At 40.5% G+C, this 11,871-nt stretch overlaps 1 protein-coding gene across 6 annotated transcripts in view; it reads left to right on the top strand.

Annotated features, from left to right (window-relative positions):
* Positions 1-11,871, top strand: part of CMAH (cytidine monophosphate-N-acetylneuraminic acid hydroxylase-like) — a 374,208-nt gene that overhangs the window by 273,102 nt on the left and 89,235 nt on the right. The window lies entirely within an intron of this gene.

Here is an 11,871-nt window from a genome sequence, read left to right as displayed (position 1 = left end):
GAGCAGGGCTGGGGAGACAGGATGAGCGCTGGGGCTGCCTGCTGAGTGGCCGCCGTGTCACTCTGGATGGTCCCTTTATGCACTGCAGCAGCTTAACTAACTCCCTTTTCTCTGGTAATATTTGTTGCTTAAAAGAGGATGGCTTTATCATCTTTCTCTTAATTAATATGTTAATAGTTAATATGGCTATATCAGCTTTCTCTTGGTTAGAATCTTTCTATATCTTTCTCATATTGTAGATATAAGTATGTAAACAGGCATATTTCAGGCTCAGGCATATAGAATTGATCATAATATTAACCGTACTATTGTGGGTCTGTTTTATGTGTATGTAATCTGTTGTTTTTGCTAGCTCTTACTCATTGTGCCTTGGCTGTTTAGTAATTTTGTGCCATGAGCTGCTTCATGGTTTGTAATTTCACTTGCAGAAATTCTCTTTAGCTAGCTTAAAGATGGGGTCCTTCAAAGAGAATTTTCCCCTTCTTCTAGGTTTATGAGAACTGTTAGTCCAGGGGCACTCTAAATTAAATGTTCAGCAAGACTTTTCTCCAATTCTCTCAGGTAGTGTAAATTCAAGCTACAAACATGCATAAAGGCTAGATTTCTCTGGTTTTTAGTATTTAGAAGGCTGTTTTAATCTCCCTTCTGCTTAGCACTAAAATTTGAGCTCGTAGATTTTCTTTCCTCTAGAGCTGGAGGTGAGAAGGGAGAGGTGAGGGGTTGGAGACTAATATGGGTTTATTTCTAGTTCTTTCTAAAATAGATGGTTTAACTCGTTATGATCCCAACCTTTTTTGTGGCAGATCTCCTGTTAGACACAGTTTAATTTTGCTGACCAGTAATGATTCAATGATGGGAATCTCGCTCTCTTTTAACACACTCCACAACGTGGGCAGACCCCGGGCTGTGTCTCTGGTGCCTTTGAGGTCATAAAATACAAAGCTCAATCTCCTCTTCCTCGCTTCTCTCATTTGACAAACGGCCGGCTCCAGGCCTCTCACAACTTCTCTACAGTGGCTCGTCTTCACTTAGCCCGATTTGAGAATTCCTTACTTTCTTACTTTCATGGGCTCTTTTCAGATTTTTTTTTTTTTTTTTTTTTTTTTTTGAGACGAAGTCTCGCTCTGTCGCCCAGGCTGGAGTGCGGTGGCTCAATCTCGGCTCACTGCAGGCTCCGCCTCCTGGGTTCACGCCATTCTCCCGCCTCAGCCTCCCAAGTGGCTGGGATTACAGGTGCACGCCACCACGCCCGGCTAATTTTTTTGTATTTTTAGTGGAGATGGGGTTTCACCGTGTTAGCCAGGATGGTGTCTGTCTCCTGACCTTGTGATCCACCCACCTCGGCCTCCCAAAGTGCTGGGATTACAGGCGTGAGCCACCGCGCCTGGCCCCTTTTTTAGTTGTTTTAAACAAGAGAATCTGTTGATGTACTTAGCTCACCACCTTACTGGAAACAATCTAAATTTAGTAGATGACACTTCAAACTCTGTTTAATTGCTTCTGTGTACTTTTTCCTCTCAAGTAATTATATCTTAGTATATTACAGTCACGAATATTTGTTTTTTAGAAATTCCAGGATATGAATTTGTTTTTTATAAATTCCTAAATTCCAGGAAAGGACACTGGGAGGGTGGTGTGCTCTGGTTGGTAAGTGGTAAACATTTTAGTTCCAAGCTTAAGTCAGCTTCTTTAAAAGGATATTGCAGAATTTTGGAACAGATACCACAAACTCCTTAAATCTGTCAGCTTGAAACTGCCCATGAAACTGCCGGTTTTCTATTTTTAGCTTTTATTTCCATTCAGTTTATCTTTTGCATTTACTTCTGTTGTTTATATTTCTGCTTTAGTAGCTTTCTTCCAAAATAAAAATCATACAAACAAGCTGTAGGGGGTTGAGTGCCCCTGCCCCCAAAGATATGTTCACCCGGAACCTCTGAATGTGACCTTATTTGGGAAAAGGGACTTTGCAGATATAATTAGGCTAGGAATCTCAGGATGAAATCACCCTGGAGTATCTGGATGGGCCCTAAATCCAATGACAAGTGTGCGTCCTTACATAAGAGGAGAAGAGACAGACAGGAAAGAAAAAAAAAACAAAAACAGAAAAGATGATGTGAAGTTGGAGGTGAATGAAGCAATGAATCTATAAGCAAAAGAATGCCGAGGGTTTCCAGCACCCACCAGAAGCCAGGAGAAAAGCCAAACCAGGTTCTCTCCCAGAGCCTCTGGAAGGAGCCAACCCTACTGCCACCTTGATTTCATATTCAGGCCTCTTGAACTGTGAGAGAATAAATTTCTGTTGTTTTTTAAAGGCACTCCATTTGCGGTCATCTGCTATGGCAGCTTCAGGAAATGAATCTGCAAATTTATAAATTTTCTTTGCCCCAGTAATTTTTAAAAGTTTGCAATCTAGTTTTCCATCAAGCATGACCAAAGAATGACAGGTAGAGGAGAGAACTGGATTAGAACGTCTCTGGAGGTTGGATTTCAAGAGTTTCCTGGTTGTGAGAATCAAATACACTGTGTGCTTAAAGCATTTAACAAATGTGAGACTTTCCGTAACATGACCATTGCTTTTTTAAGAAGTCTAGCACTCATGATCAGTGCTGACTGTCAGCTCCCGCTTTGTTCTCAACTACAGCAGTGGTTTTAGTGTTTGACATTTCCACCTGTCTTTCCTTCACTCCCTGCCCCTCCTCCTTCATACACACTGAAATTAGCTCTCTGAAACTTCTCAGAGCGAGTCTGAATTTTGTAGAGAAGTAGTTTTGTCCAATGAAGAGTAACAACAGAACAAATAGCCCCTGGAATTTGTCTACCAAATTATAACACCCCTCACCTCAGCAATTTTAGATACTTTATCATCATAGCAGCTGTCTGAGATAGGTATTGTCATGAACATTTTATATGTAAGGGCAGTTTTTCTCCAGTTAGAATCAAAGAACTGGAGCTGGAAGGAAGTTTGGAATTGCTGGCCTTTTTCATCAATTGGTTAATTAAACAATTTTTAAGTAAATATAATGTGCTAGACTCTAAGATGCTTTGGGGATTCAAATGTAACCACTCTATTCCAGGCTTCATGTGCTGATGAGCAAAATAATATATCACTACTAGCAATAGTGTAGCAATTTCATAGCACGAATAAATTTAAATTTTAAACCATTATTATAAGTAGGAATTTTGTATACACCCCAAGTGAAACAGTATACATCAATAAAAATGTGTTCTAAAGCCCTATTTATATTTGTTATAAAGTAAACTAAGGCACAACAAAATTTCAGAGTCTCTTTGAGGAATCAGTGATTCATGAATGGGACAGCTCCAAACCAGAAGTGGCTTAGGAGCTCCATGGAGGGAACACAAGAGGGCAGCTTTTATAGGATGAACAAAGAAGTAAAGCAAAGAAAATATTTGATTGGTTACAATTATACAGTTGCCTTATTTGGTCTATCCCTTTGGAAAGTCCCTAGTTACATAAGTTTATTGGCTACTTCTGATTGGTTGAGCTTAAGTTCTGTTTTTAATATAGGCATTTATAAAATATAGCTCAAGTTTCACTTATGCTTGTAAATCAAGCAAGGTTATGATGAGGCATAACCAATTTTGTCTGCTCAAGAATTCTTCAGGCCTGGTTTTCATTTTGTTTACTTTAACATTTTAGTACATATAAATTTACTTCTTTAACTGCTGCATAGTATTCCACAGAAGAATGTACCATAATGTATTTGCTCATTCCTCTGTTGATGTTACCAATATTTTGTTGCAATGGACATCTTTTTGTATAAATGCCAAAGTATTTCATTAGAAAAATTTTACTAGAATAGAAGTAGAATTGGTGAATCAAAGGATATTCACATTTAAAAGTTATTATATAGATTACAGATGGTCCTGACTTACAGTGGTTCAACTTATGGTTTTTCAACTTTATACAATGATGTGAAAGTGATGCACATTTAATAGAAACTGCTTTGAGTTTGAATTTTGGTCTTTTTCCAGAGCTAGTAATAAGTAGTATGATACTCTTACCTCATACATTCAACATTTATTATAAAATAGATTTTAAATTAGATAATTTTGCCCAACTGTAGGCTAGTGTAATTGTTCTCAGCAAGTTTAAGCTAGATTAAGCTATGATGTTCAGCAGGTTAGGTGTATTAAATGCATTTTTGACTTAAGATTATTTTCAACTTATAATTGTTTTATCAGAACACAACCTATTGTAAGTCAAGGAGCATCTGTATGTAGATACTGTCAAATTGCTAAAAACACTCTATCAATTTATGTTCCTATCAGTATTATGAGCATACACTTTTTTCAAAATTCTCACACAATATTATTCATCTTTAAAATTCTGTCAATACAAAGCTAGAAAAATGACTCAAGTTATTTTAATTGGTTTGTGGGGAGGGCAGAAGAGCAGGTTAAGGGAGACTTTCACTTTGTTTCTTCACATCTAATGGGAGACAAATCTGCATGACCTGGGCTAAAGTGGACTGAGCCAGTCTGAGACAGGGCTGCAAAGCCTTTGGCAGATGTCAGCATTCTTGAAACACAGAGGCTCTTCAAGGCTGTTCCTAGTGAAATTTTAAAACTGTGGTTTAAAAACAAGGATTACTAATTGCATTGATATTAATATAGCCAAGACTTGCTCTTTTTTGATTAATGAATGCAGGGTATATCTTTTCCCCTTTCTTTTACTTTCAATCCACCTATGTAATTGAAGTTGAAGTGAATTTCTTATAGATAGCATATTGTTGGAACATGTTTTTATTTTTATCCCCTCTGCAAATTTCTGTCTTTTAATTCGTGTATTTAGACCACTTACATTTAAGGGAATTGTTGATATGTTAGGGCTTATATCTGCCCCACTACTTTGTTTTCTTTTTGTTTCCTCTATTTCCTGTCCCTCTGTCTCTCTTTTTTGTACCTTCCTATGGGTTGATTGAACATGTTTCAGGATTCAATCTTTATTTATTTATTTTATGTTTTTAAGTTGTAAGAGGGAGGATCTAGGAGGAGTGGGGCTTACCATCATGGCTGGAGCTGGAAGTTGTTGAGTATTTTTTATTGTCGTAAAATGTACATAACACAAACTTTATCACCTTAGCCATTCTAAAGTGTGCAATCAGTGGCTGTGTAGGGAGAAACTCTCTCAAGCTGTGTCTTTACTCTCACACTACAACGATCAACACAGAAGACTTCTATGACCAAATATGTTGGGGGTTAGGGGGTCGGTTGCCACACTTCAAGCAGTGGACACCAGCCAAATGTCCTCCAATTCGATTCTTACACTATCTACCTAGAGATGGGGTCGGATCCCATGGGTTGGGTCTCAGTCCCCAAGACTGTCTCCTCTACACCAGTTGCAAGTCTGGGCCTCTGAAACTTCTGACCAACTAGCTTGAAGTTGAGATTCCCAGGAATCCCCTCTTTGGGTTTGATTAATTTTCTGGAGCAGCTCACAGAATTCAGGGAAACACTTAAATTTACTTGTTTATTATAAGGAATATTACTAAGAATACAGATGAAGAAACACATAGGGAGAGGCATAGGGGAAGGGATGCAGAGTTCCATGCCCTCCCTGGGCTCCACCCTCCAGGAGCCTCCATGTGTTCAGCTATCTAGAAGCTCCCTGAACCCAGTCCTCTTGGATTTTTATGGAAACTTCATGGCATCAGCATTCCTTCCCCCAGGGTATGAGGCAAGGCCCTCATCGGGAAGACTCTTAAGACCCACAATCAGAAAGACAGGGAACATTAGAATCCTGCCTTGGGTCGGGTAAAAGGAATGCAGGAAAGAGATTATTTCCTGAGGCCTGCCCCTGAGACATAACACACCCAGCATTATAACGAAAGACTGTAACAAGGGATGTGGGAGTTCTGAACCAGGAACTAACTGTGAGGGAGAACATCATCGACTGTGCCAAATGAGCTCAGATGTCCAGGAAGGGGCTGGCTAAAATGCATTATTTGAATATCATGATGCAGAAGATATATATATCTATATAGATAGATGAAAACAAATATGTATATTTTCTATAATGTTCTATAACACAAGAAGTTTCCCAAACATTTATTTACATTGTTTGTTTATTCCCAAATATTTATATTTCCCAAATACGACAGCAAGGAGACTGAGAAATCACAAAGGACAGATGAGAGCGATGTTACTTAATGCCACAGAACAGGACATCATTTAAAGGAGTTACTCAAAGTGTTTCAGTTACTGCCATTATGAACTCCTAAGACCCTCAGCAGTGTGGGTGGTAGGGGGTAGGTGTTGAGGTTAGCAGCACCCACAGGCTTCTCTTCACACAGGATATGCTACATAGTGAATCAGTATCAAGACTGGAGGAAGGTAAGGGTTTCCAGAAAACCACCTTCAGGCCATGGTTTGGAGTAGTTTCATTGAAGTTTACAGAATCAAAAGTTACAGATAATTAGGAGGCATTGAAATACAGACCTGTTTTCTTTTTTCTTTCTTTCTTTTTTTTTTTTTTTTTTTTTTTTTTTTTGAGACGGAGTCTCACTCTGTCACCCAAGCTGGAGTGCAGTGGTGAGATCTCGGCTCACTGCAACCTCTGCCTCCTGGGTTCAAGTGATTCTTCTGCCTCAGCCTCCCAAGTAGCTGGGACTACAGGCGCACCCCACCACACCTGCCTAATTTTTGTATTTTCAGTAGAGACGGGTTTCCACACATTGGCCAGGCTGGTCTCAAACTCCTGACCCCGTGATCTGCCCGCCTTGGCCTCCCAAGTACTAGGATTACAGGCATGAGCCACTGTGCTCAGCTGACCCAGTTTCTACGACCAGTTTAGCCACAAAGTAGACATGTAACCAGAGGAAGGTGACTTAACCTCCTAGGGCCTCAGCTTCCCACATTACACACCCCTGGGATGAGAATGATAGGAGGTGTAGCGGGGTTGAGCTGGATAATATAAGGTTCCTTACAGCTCTAGACATTTATGATTTAACATTTTTTATGGATTGCTAATGCTGCTTTTTTTTTTTTTTTTAAAAATGTCAAATTCTTGCACGTATAAGGCCTTGATTCTTTCAGGCCTGGGTTGTGTTGATTTATGGGCATGAGCTAATTCCAGATGACTCATTCTAGAAGTGATTGTTTAAGTATCCTTTACTTAGCTAAACATATGCAACATAAATTCATCTAATGTAACATATGTTCTCTCAGAACATGCTACTGGCCAGAGTTATCAGATTTTGTTCACACCCTAGATCCTGCTGTATTTTATAGCACTTCAAATTAACAATCATTCTTTTAAAACCCTTCTACACACCTTTGCTGTTTCTGTAAATACACCTGTCCTTTACAAGCATCTGGCTCTTTCTGTGCATTCTTCCTCCAGAAATCATAGTATTATAGATTTGGAAAATGCTTGGCCTTCATTTTCCTGTTACAGACTGGTTTAGGTGTCCCTCTTAATTGTTCTTAATGCATTCAGTATATTCATTCATTTCTTAATTCATTAAAAATATGCACCATGCCAGGTGTTGGGGACATTGCAATGAACAAGACAGGCATGGCGCCTGCTCTCATTCAGTCATGTCTAGGGGTAAAGATAAACCTTGGATAAGTAATAATTGGTGTGCTGACTGTTAAGAAGAACTACAGTGCTATACAAGCTGTATGATCATATTGGGCTTTAACCAATTCCTTGGGAATCAGATTTCTAGATGAAGTAGCATTTAAGTTGAAATTTGAGTAGTGAGTAGGAGTTAGCCAGGCAAAGATGAGGAGGGGGACCACTCCAAGCTGAGAGAGCAGCTGAAATGAGAAAGTCCATGGAATATATATATATATATATATATATATATATATATATATTTTTTTTTTTTTTTTACCGTAAGAAGGTCACACTGGCCAGAATGGAGAGAGGGCTGGGGAGGGTGATTTGACCTGAGTCTAGAGAGGCAGGCACAAATCAGACCAGGATGCTTATGGCAGGCCACGCTAAGGATTTTGGACTTTATCCTTATGGAAGTTGGAAATCATTAAGAGTTTAAAGAGAGATATGATCAAATCTGATATTTTAAATAAAGCTCATTTGGCTGTGATGTGGCAAGTGGGCTGGAGGGCAGGGTGGCGAGAGGAGACACAGGAAGCTCAGTTGGGACATTCCTGCTGTGGTTCAGACAAGAGCTATGTGGGCTTGGACTAGGGCAGTGTGTCTGCTTCAAGGGGAAAGGGTTTGGTGTTTTGTGGAATTTGGGGAATGAGGGAATGTTTCATGAAGCCGAAGGGGAGAGTGTTTTTAAAAGGAGGACATCATTGACTGTGCCAGATGGAGCTGAGATGTCCAGGAAGGGGCTGACTACACTAGAATGCATGATTTGAATATCATGATGTGGAAGATTTTTGGGGGGGGCAGACTCTTGCTCTGTCACCCACACTGGAGTGCAGTGGTGTGATCTCAGCTCACTGCAACCTCTACCTCCCGGGTTCAAGCTATTCTCCTTCCTCAGCCTCCCGAGTAGCTGGGACTACAGGCGTGCACCACCACACCTGGCTAATTTCTTGTCTTTTTAGTAGAGATGGGGTTTTGCCATGTTGGCCAGCCTGGTCTCGAACTCCTGGACTCAAGTGATCCGCCCACTTTGGCCTCCCAAAGTGCTGGGATTAGATGTGAGCCACCGCACCCACCCAGAAAGATATTTTTGACCTCAGGAAGAATGCTTTTGGTGGAATGACGAGGGTGAAATCCATACTGTGTGGCTTAAGGAGTGAATGGAAAGAAGAGGAGGAGAGAGAGGTAGAGAGAATACACCTCTTTCCAGAAGTTTGGCTCTGAAAGTAAAGAGAAAGGGTTAATACTAGATGGTAACAGTAAGTAAAGAAAGAATTGTAGTTTTACTGTTTTTTTGTTTGTTTGTTTGTTTTTTGAGGCAGAGTCTCACTCTGTCGCCAGGCTAGAGTGCAGTGGCATGATCTTGGCTCACTGCAGCCTCTACCTCCCGGGTTCAAGCAATTCTTCTGCCTCAGCCTCCCTAGTAGCTGGGACTACGGGCACGTGCTGCCACGCCTGTCTAATTTTTTTGTATTTTTAGTAGAGACAGGGTTTCACCATGTTGGCCAAGATGGTCTTGATCTTCTGACCTTGTGATCTGCCCACCTTGGCCTCCCAAAGTGCTGGGATTACAGGAGTGAGCCACTGCACCCGGCCAGTTTTACAGTTTTTAAAATGGGAGAAGCTTCCACACATTTAGATGCTAAAGGAAGGAACAGATAGGAAAGATTTAAGAATCAGGAGAGAAAGAGACAATAGCTTAAGATTCTCGACTATGGGGTAGAGGAGAATGCTTAGAACCAAGGTGGAGGAATTGGTCACTTGTCACATTTGCTGACATTTTACTGACATTTTCTGGCTGGATGTCTGTCTCCTTCACTGGGCTGTAACCTCCTGAAGGTGAAGGCTGAAATTCTATTTGATTTTATATCCCTAGCACTTAGCGTAGGACTTAGCACGATAATGTGCCCTCTGAGTGTTTGGCCGGGCTGACGTGTCACTTGTGGTAGGAAGGTCTCTACAGATGTGTTCCCTTAAGGATATAGACTGAAGACCTTGAATGCTTAGGAAGCTGGGGATTGACTTGAGGTAGGTAGGGCTTCTTGGATAGATTTTTTAAATGAGAACTATGGAATGGCAAAGTTGTCTGGCCTGTTAGGTTAGTAACTTTGGCTGTTTATGCCTGATCCAAAGCCCTAGGCTAAAATCAGTCATGGTGGAGATAAAGAGCAACCTACAACATGCAAGTCAAGAACTACCACAGTGAATTCTCTCCTTCTTAGCTATCTCCTTGGTCTAGAAAGAAAGATGAACCCCACAGCAGCACCCCACAAGAAGAGAAACAGTGCTCACTCATTTGAGTCTACTTCTCATCAGATCTGATGCAACTTATCTGCACAGGCCATGAATGGAACAATGAAAAGATGACCTGAAATCTTTCCCCACTCAGTTGCTGTTAAATTTAACACAGACATAAAAATTAAGAAATTCAGTGAAACAATTATATTGCATTTGCATTTTTCTTCTGCACTGCCATTAATCTTGGTTGGTAAAAATTATTCCATACTTATTTCCATGAATTTTGAAAAGACTTAAAACTGCCTGATATACTTGGGTGATATTATTCCAGGAATGATAAAATGAGACAGAAATGGCCTTTGAGTGTTTTCAGGAAGGGAAAATGGAAAATGAAAGCTGGACTAAAAGGTGTTACAAAAGCAAACTAGTTAATACTTCCAAGAAATGAATATGCTAAGATATTGTTTGCTGATCAACATTTATTAAACATTTACTGTGTACCACTGATCTAGGCTCTTGGCCAGATATGAGCAACAAAAAGAAGATGGTATAGTGCTTGCCTTCCAAAATCTAGCACAGTCCTAGAAAGAATTCAGGTTTCACTAAGGCTACTTAGGGAGAGAGTTCTCTAGGTTCTAGAAATTAAGGCAGGCACCCACACAAAGACTCAGTTGCAAATGGGTGGAAAGAATGATTTTTATTAATCAGTACAATATCTTAAAAATCCCAGTGTAGCCTTCTTTGATAACAGACAGAGTACATGACTTAGAGGCTTAAGAGGGGTCCTCTACTGCCCATTCTGGATTTCTGTTTTGAGACTTGGAAGTTCTAAAGTGCTTGCAGAGGAGATTCTGAGGCCCACCAGTAGCCTAAAAACTCCAGGCCTGCTCCCCTCACTGCCCCCACTCCTGGGTGGAACACAGACGTAGAAGATGCTACTCAGCTCAGTGGCCCTGCCCACCATGCACTTGACCCTGTGAATGCCTGTGGCTGGCCGTTCAGGTTAGTTCTTCTTCCCTCCTCTCCCACACCATGGAGACACAGGAAGAGAAGGAAGATACGTGTTTTTCTCTAGTGCTGACATTAGAGCCCGAGACTCCGGCCTTGCATGAGGCCAGATGGGCTAAGGTTTCTATGCTGGGTTTTTCGAGATCTCCCCAGACCCTTCCAGCAAATTCCTCTTTTTACTCGAGGAGGTTTTGGAAACAAATGAGTAAGACAGACATAGTCTCTGTAATAAGAGAATGGTGAGCCAAGGACACCTGAAGAACAGTAATAGCTAAGGTTGGACAGAATAGAAGGGAAAAAAAAAAAGCAAAAAGAGCTCTGGAGACACAGGAGAAAATGAAGCTCAGATGTCTGGGAAGGTGAGAGTATCTAAAACCTTTACCAGAGAAGACTGGAGGGCCTCTTTGGGAGATGAAACTCTCTGTTACCTGGAGATTCACCAAAGACTCTGAGGCTGAGGGGGACAGTATACTGTGGAACTGATTTCTGAGACCACAGTTGGAAATTGTGTGTTCAGAGTCCTTACAAGTCTGAAAAGGCCTTTATTTTTACAGCCACACTTGAGTCACCATTTGGCTGTAGAATTCTCCCTCAGAATTCTCCCTCAGAATTCTGTAAACATCACTCCATTGGGTCTCCTGGCATTTTATTTCCAAATAAGAGAGCAATGTCCACTGGTTTCTTTGCCCTTGGCAGACACCTGATTTTGGTGAAGGTGTTGGAGTGTCTTTTGTTGGGAGAAGTGAGTGTGAGGAGGGTGGGGGAGTGTTCTGGAAGTTTGTAGGATTTCTTGTAGGATTCTTTTCTGTCATTTACAAATTTCAACAGATTATCTGTAATATGGCTTTTTTCAGTATTCCTGCCCAACAATCCTTAGATTCTTTAAATATGAAATCTAGATTTTCTTCTATTGAGAAAAATGTTAACTTATTCTTGATCATTCCTTCATTTGTTTTCTGGAATTTCTGTTATGTAGAAGTTATCATATATTATTCTTCCTGTTTCTTAATTTTCTTTCATAACTTCTCTGTTTTTTAGGA

The sequence above is a fragment of the Gorilla gorilla genome, chromosome 5 (genome assembly GCF_029281585.2).
Source record: "Gorilla gorilla gorilla isolate KB3781 chromosome 5, NHGRI_mGorGor1-v2.1_pri, whole genome shotgun sequence".
NCBI lineage: Eukaryota > Metazoa > Chordata > Mammalia > Primates > Hominidae > Gorilla > Gorilla gorilla.
Note: the sequence above shows the minus strand (reverse complement) of the source record. Positions and strands in the feature narration are given on the sequence as shown.